The sequence below is a fragment of the Gadus chalcogrammus genome, chromosome 12 (assembly GCF_026213295.1).
Source record: "Gadus chalcogrammus isolate NIFS_2021 chromosome 12, NIFS_Gcha_1.0, whole genome shotgun sequence".
Lineage (NCBI taxonomy): Eukaryota > Metazoa > Chordata > Actinopteri > Gadiformes > Gadidae > Gadus > Gadus chalcogrammus.
In genome coordinates, this window is record NC_079423.1 from 8,075,716 (window position 1) to 8,082,757 (window position 7,042).

Here is a 7,042-nt window from a genome sequence, read left to right on the forward strand (position 1 = left end):
TTGACTCCGTGGCGTACCGTGACCTGATGTTTACTGCCAACCGCTTTGGAGGATTTAAGCAACATACAAAAACTGACAACGTCTCTCAAAACTATTTTTGTGAAACATGAGGACAGTATAGTGATACTGCCAGCAGGGAGCACCAGAGAGCTGAACCGACAGTTGTACATTTCTTAAACTTTCACCAACACAAACACGCACGCTCACTTCAGATCATGGGAGGACGTCAAAAAATCACCACCCATTCTCTGACACTTTAACCGTTAACCTTGGTTCAAACATTTAACATCACACGCACACGCAGTGTATTTCAGATAATTAATGAATTCAGATGTCACAATGATCGTTTACATGGATAAGGAGTCCTACTGAATCAATTACTGCCGTTTATATCTAACTAATGATTGTTTTTGTAAGAGTGTAACGTCGAGCCTCAGCAGCTTTATCACTCCTTATGTGCTACTGTATAAAACCTGGTTTTGCGCCTGCACTAGTTGCTTACGGCCATACCACCCTGAACACGCCCGATCTCGTCTGATCTCGGAAGCTAAGCAGGGTCGGGCCTGGTTAGTACTTGGATGGGAGACCGCCTGGGAATACCAGGTGCTGTAAGCTTTTTCTTTTTCAACTCGAGCTCATTAACTCCGTGGCCTACCGTGGCGTACCGTGACCTGATGTTTACTGCCAACCGCTTTGGAGGATTTAAGCAACATACAAAAACTGACAACGTCTCTCAAAACTATTTTTGTGAAACATGAGGACAGTATAGTGATACTGCCAGCAGGGAGCACCAGAGAGCTGAACCGACAGTTGTACATTTCTTAAACTTTCACCAACACAAACACGCACGCTCACTTCAGGTCATGGGAGGACGTCAAAAAATCACCACCCATTCTCTGACACTTTAACCGTTAACCTTGGTTCAAACATTTAACATCACACGCACACGCAGTGTATTTCAGATAATTAATGAATTCAGATGTCACAATGATCGTTTACATGGATAAGGAGTCCTACTGAATCAATTACTGCCGTTTATATCTAACTAATGATTGTTTTTGTAAGAGTGTAACGTCGAGCCTCAGTAGCTTTCTCACTCCTTATGTGCTACTGTATAAAACCTGGTTTTGCGCCTGCACTAATTGCTTACGGCCATACCATCCTGAACACGCCCGATCTTGTCTGATCTCGGAAGCTAAGCAGGGTCGGGCATGGTTAGTACTTGGATGGGAGACCGCCTGGGAATACCAGGTGCTGCAAGCATTTACTTTTTCAACTCGAGCTCATTGACTCCGTTGCCTACCGTGGCGTACCGTGACCTGATGTTTACTGCCAACCGCTTTGGAGGATTTAAGCAACATAGAAAAACTGACAACGTCTCTCAAAACTATTTTTGTGAAACATGAGGACAGTATAGTGATACTGCCAGCAGGGAGCACCAGAGAGCTGAACCGACAGTTGTACATTTCTTAAACTTTCACCAACACAAACACGCACGCTCACTTCAGATCATGGGAGGACGTCAAAAAATCACCACCCATTCTCTGACACTTTAACCGTTAACCTTGGTTCAAACATTTAACATCACACGCACACGCAGTGTATTTCAGATAATTAATGAATTCAGATGTCACAATGATCGTTTACATGGATAAGGAGTCCTACTGAATAAATTACTGCCGTTTATATCTAACTAATGATTGTTTTTGTAAAAGTGTAACGTCAAGCCTCAGCAGCTTTCTCACTCCTTATGTGCTACTGTATAAAACCTGGTTTTGCGCCTGCACTAATTGCTTGTGGCCATACCACCCTGAACATGCCCGATCTCGTCTGATCTTGGAAGCTAAGCAGGGTCGGGCCTGGTTAGTACTTGGAAGGGAGACCGCCTGGGAATACTAGGTGCTGTAAGCTTTTTCTTTTTCAACTCGAGCTCATTGACTCCGTGGCCTACCGTGGCGTACCGTGACCTGATGTTTACTGCCAACCGCTTTGGAGGATTTAAGCAACATACAAAAACTGACAACGTCTCTCAAAACTATTTTTGTGAAACATGAGGACAGTATAGTGATACTGCCAGCAGGGAGCACCAGAGAGCTGAACCGACAGTTGTACATTTCTTAAACTTTCACCAACACAAACACGCACGCTCACTTCAGATCATGGGAGGACGTCAAAAAAATCACCACCCATTCTCTGACACTTTAACCGTTAACCTTGGTTCAAACATTTAACATCACACGCACACGCAGTGTATTTCAGATAATTAATGAATTCAGATGTCACAATGATCGTTTACATGGATAAGGAGTCCTACTGAATCAATTACTGCCGTTTATATCTAACTAATGATTGTTTTTGTAAAAGTGTAACGTCGAGCCTCAGCAGCTTTCTCACTCCTTATGTGCTACTGTATGAAACCTGGTTTTGCGCCTGCACTAATTGCTTACGGCCATACCACCCTGAACACGCCCGATCTCGTCTGATCTCGGAAGCTAAGCAGGGTCGGGCCTGGTTAGTACTTGGATGGGAGACCGCCTGGGAATACCAGGTGCTGTAAGCTTTTTCTTTTTCAACTCGAGCTCATTAACTCCGTGGCCTACCGTGGCGTACCGTGACCTGATGTTTACTGCCAACCGCTTTGGAGGATTTAAGCAACATACAAAAACTGACAACGTCTCTCAAAACTATTTTTGTGAAACATGAGGACAGTATAGTGATACTGCCAGCAGGGAGCACCAGAGAGCTGAACCGACAGTTGTACATTTCTTAAACTTTCACCAACACAAACACGCACGCTCACTTCAGGTCATGGGAGGACGTCAAAAATCACCACCCATTCTCTGACACTTTAACCGTTAACCTTGGTTCAAACATTTAACATCACACGCACACGCAGTGTATTTCAGATAATTAATGAATTCAGATGTCACAATGATCGTTTACATGGATAAGGAGTCCTACTGAATCAATTACTGCCGTTTATATCTAACTAATGATTGTTTTTGTAAAAGTGTAACGTCGAGCCTCAGCAGCTTTCTCACTCCTTATGTGCTACTGTATGAAACCTGGTTTTGCGCCTGCACTAATTGCTTACGGCCATACCACCCTGAACACGCCCGATCTCGTCTGATCTCGAAAGCTAAGCAGGGTCGGGCCTGGTTAGTACTTGGATGGGAGACCGCCTGGGAATACCAGGTGCGGTAAGCTTTTTCTTTTTAAACTCGAGCTCATTGCCTCCGTGGCCTACCGTGGCGTACCGTGACCTGATGTTTACTGCCAACCGCTTTGGAGGATTTAAGCAACATAAAAAAACTGACAACGTCTCTCAAAACTATTTTTGTGAAACATGAGGACAGTATAGTGATACTGCCAGCAGGGAGCACCAGAGAGCTGAAACGACAGTTGTACATTTCTTAAACTTTCACCAACACAAACACGCACGCTCACTTCAGATCATGGGAGGACGTCAAAAAATCACCACCCATTCTCTGACACTTTAAACCGTTAACCTTGGTTCAAACATTTAACATCACACGCACACGCAGTGTATTTCAGATAATTAATGAATTCAGATGTCACAATGATCGTTTACATGGATAAGGAGTCCTACTGAATCAATTACTGCCATTTATATCTAACTAATGATTGTTTTTGTAAAAGTGTAACGTCAAGCCTCAGCAGCTTTCTTACTCCTTATGTGCTACTGTATAAAACCTGGTTTTGCGCCTGCACTAATTGCTTACGGCCATACCACCCTGAACACGCCCGATCTCGTCTGATCTTGGAAGCTAAGCAGGGTCGGGCCTGGTTAGTACTTGGAAGGGAGACAGCCTGGGAATACCAGGTGCTGTAAGCTATTTCTGTTTCAACTCGAGCTCATTGCCTCCGTGGCCTACCGTGGCGTACCGTGACCTGATGTTTACTGCCAACCGCTTTGGAGGATTTAAGCAACATACAAAAACTGACAACGTCTCTCAAAACTATTTTTGTGAAACATGAGGACAGTATAGTGATACTGCCAGCAGGGAGCACCAGAGAGCTGAACCGACAGTTGTACATTTCTTAAACTTTCACCAACACAAACACGCACGCTCACTTCAGATCATGGGAGGACGTCAAAAATCACCACCCATTCTCTGACACTTTAACCGTTAACCTTGGTTCAAACATTTAACATCACACGCACACGCAGTGTATTTCAGATAATTAATGAATTCAGATGTCACAATGATCGTTTACATGGATAAGGAGTCCTACTGAATCAATTACTGCCGTTTATATCTAACTAATGATTGTTTTGTAAAAGTGTAACGTCAAGCCTCAGCAGCTTTCTCACTCCTTATGGCTACTGTATAAAACCTGGTTTGCGCCTGCACTAATTGCTTACGGCCATACCACCCTGAACACGCCCGATCTCGTCTGATCTCGGAAGCTAAGCAGGGTCGGGCCTGGTTAGTACTTGGATGGGAGAACCGCCTGGGAATACCAGGTGCTGTAAGCTTTTTCTTTTTCAACTCGAGCTCATTAACTCCGTGGCCTACCGTGGCGTACCGTGACCTGATGTTTACTGCCTACCGCTTTGGAGGATTTAAGCAACATACAAAAACTGACAACGTCTCTCAAAACTGTTTTTGTGAAACATGAGGACAGTATAGTGATACTGCCAGCAGGGAGCACCAGAGAGCTGAACCGACAGTTGTACATTTCTTAAACTTTCACCAACACAAACACGCACGCTCACTTCAGATCATGGGAGGACGTCAAAAAATCCCCACCCATTCTCTGACACTTTAACCGTTAACCTTGGTTCAAACATTTAACATCACACGCACACGCAGTGTATTTCAGATAATTAATGAATCCAGATGTCACAATGATCGTTTACATGGATAAGGAGTCCTACTGAATCAATTACTGCCGTTTATATCTAACTAATGATTGTTTTTGTAAGAGTGTAACGTCAAGCCTCAGCAGCTTTATCACTCCTTATGTGCTACTGTATAAAACCTGGTTTTGCGCCGGCACTAGTTGCTTACGGCAATACCACCCTGAACACGCCCGATCTCGTCTGATCTCGGAAGCTAAGCAGGGTCGGGTATGGTTAGTACTTGGATGGGAGACCGCCTGGGAATACCAGGTGCTGTAAGCTTTTTCTTTTTCAACTCGAGCTCATTGACTCCGTGGCGTACCGTGACCTGATGTTTACTGCCAACCGCTTTGGAGGATTTAAGCAACATACAAAAACTGACAACGTCTCTCAAAACTGTTTTTGTGAAACATGAGGACAGTATAGTGATACTGCCAGCAGGGAGCACCAGAGAGCTGAACCGACAGTTGTACATTTCTTAAACTTTCACCAACACAAACACGCACGCTCACTTCAGATCATGGGAGGACGTCAAAAAATCACCACCCATTCTCTGACACTTTAACCGTTAACCTTGGTTCAAACATTTAACATCACACGCACACGCAGTGTATTTCAGATAATTAATGAATTCAGATGTCACAATGATCGTTTACATGGATAAGGAGTACTACTGAATCAATTACTGCCGTTTATATCTAACTAATGATTGTTTTTGTAAAAGTGTAACGTCGAGCCTCAGCAGCTTTCTCACTCCTTATGTGCTACTGTATAAATCCTGGTTTTGCGCCTTCACTAATTGCCTACGGCCATACCACCCTGAACACGCCCGATCTCGTCTGATCTTGAAAGCTAAGCAGGGTCGGGCCTGGTTAGTACTTGGATGGGAGACCGCCTGGGAATACCAGGTGCTGTAAGCATTTTCTTTTTCAACCTAAGCTCATTGACTCCGTGGCCAACCGTGGCTTACCGTGACCTGATGTTTACTGCCAACCGCTTTGGAGGATTTAAGCAACATACAAAAACTGACAACGTCTCTCAAAACTATTTTTGTGAAACATGAGGACAGTATAGTGATACTGCCAGCAGGGAGCACCAGAGAGCTGAACCGACAGTTGTACATTTCTTAAACTTTCACCAACACAAACACGCACGCTCACTTCAGATCATGGGAGGACGTCAAAAAATCACCACCCATTCTCTGACACTTAACCATTAACCTTGGTTCAAACATTTAACATCACACGCACACGCAGTGTATTTCAGATAATTAATGAATTCAGATGTCACAATGATCGTTTACATGGATAAGGAGTCCTACTGAATCAATTACTGCCGTTTATATCTAACTAATGATTGTTTTTGTAAAAGTGTAACGTCGAGCATCAGCAGCTTTCTCACTCCTTATGTGCTACTGTATAAAACCTGGTTTTGCGCCTGAACTATTTGCTTACGGCCATACCACCCTGAACACGCCTGATCTCGTCTGATCTCGGAAGCTAAGCAGGGTCGGGCTTGGTTAGTACTTGGATGGGAGACCGCCTGGGAATACCAGGTGCTGTAAGCTTTTCTTTTTCAACTCGAGCTCATTGACTCCGTGGCGTACCGCTGACCTGATGTTTACTGCCAACCGCTTTGGGAGATTTAAGCAACATACAAAAACTGACAAAGTCTCTCAAAACTGTTTTTGTGAAACATGAGGACAGTATAGTGATCTGCCAGCAGGGAGCACAGAGAGCTGAACCGACAGTTGTACATTTCTTAAACTTTTCAACCAACACAACACGCACGCTCACTTCAGATCATGGGAGGACGTCAAAAATCACCACCCATTCTCTGACACTTTAACCGTTAACCTTGGTTCAAACATTTAACATCACACGCACACGCAGTGTATTTCAGATAATTAATGAATTCAGATGTCACAATGATCGTTTACATGGATAAGGAGTACTACTGAATCAATTACTGCCGTTTAATCTAACTAATGATTGTTTTTGTAAAAGTGTAACGTCGAGCCTCAGCAGCTTTCTCACTCCTTATGTGCTACTGTATAAATCCTGGTTTTGCGCCTTCACTAATTGCCTACGGCCATACCACCCTGAACACGCCCGATCTCGTCTGAACTCGGAGCTAAGCAGGGTAGGGCCTGGTAGTACTTGGATGGGAGACCGC

The 7,042-nt window shown here is 44.1% G+C and overlaps 10 non-coding genes across 10 annotated transcripts; all 10 read left to right on the forward strand.

Annotated features, from left to right (window-relative positions):
* The first annotated feature begins 496 nt into the window (after nt 1–496).
* On the forward strand, nt 497–615 carry LOC130397117 (5S ribosomal RNA). Its single transcript, XR_008899721.1, has one exon. It is a non-coding gene; the product is annotated as a 5S ribosomal RNA (ribosomal RNA).
* Nucleotides 616–1,144: 529 nt separating this feature from the next.
* LOC130395646 (5S ribosomal RNA) lies at nt 1,145–1,263 on the forward strand. The gene has a single exon (XR_008898679.1). It is a non-coding gene; the product is annotated as a 5S ribosomal RNA (ribosomal RNA).
* Nucleotides 1,264–1,792: 529 nt separating this feature from the next.
* On the forward strand, nt 1,793–1,911 carry LOC130395562 (5S ribosomal RNA). The gene has a single exon (XR_008898608.1). It is a non-coding gene; the product is annotated as a 5S ribosomal RNA (ribosomal RNA).
* Nucleotides 1,912–2,441: 530 nt separating this feature from the next.
* LOC130397118 (5S ribosomal RNA) lies at nt 2,442–2,560 on the forward strand. Its single transcript, XR_008899722.1, has one exon. It is a non-coding gene; the product is annotated as a 5S ribosomal RNA (ribosomal RNA).
* Nucleotides 2,561–3,088: 528 nt separating this feature from the next.
* On the forward strand, nt 3,089–3,207 carry LOC130401307 (5S ribosomal RNA). Its single transcript, XR_008903769.1, has one exon. It is a non-coding gene; the product is annotated as a 5S ribosomal RNA (ribosomal RNA).
* Nucleotides 3,208–3,737: 530 nt separating this feature from the next.
* LOC130395353 (5S ribosomal RNA) lies at nt 3,738–3,856 on the forward strand. The gene has a single exon (XR_008898420.1). It is a non-coding gene; the product is annotated as a 5S ribosomal RNA (ribosomal RNA).
* A 525-nt stretch (nt 3,857–4,381) lies between these two features.
* Nucleotides 4,382–4,501, forward strand: LOC130394078 (5S ribosomal RNA). The gene has a single exon (XR_008897272.1). It is a non-coding gene; the product is annotated as a 5S ribosomal RNA (ribosomal RNA).
* Nucleotides 4,502–5,030: 529 nt separating this feature from the next.
* On the forward strand, nt 5,031–5,149 carry LOC130394861 (5S ribosomal RNA). Its single transcript, XR_008897978.1, has one exon. It is a non-coding gene; the product is annotated as a 5S ribosomal RNA (ribosomal RNA).
* A 519-nt stretch (nt 5,150–5,668) lies between these two features.
* On the forward strand, nt 5,669–5,787 carry LOC130394952 (5S ribosomal RNA). The gene has a single exon (XR_008898061.1). It is a non-coding gene; the product is annotated as a 5S ribosomal RNA (ribosomal RNA).
* A 528-nt stretch (nt 5,788–6,315) lies between these two features.
* LOC130400624 (5S ribosomal RNA) lies at nt 6,316–6,434 on the forward strand. The gene has a single exon (XR_008903102.1). It is a non-coding gene; the product is annotated as a 5S ribosomal RNA (ribosomal RNA).
* The last annotated feature ends 608 nt before the right edge of the window (nt 6,435–7,042 follow it).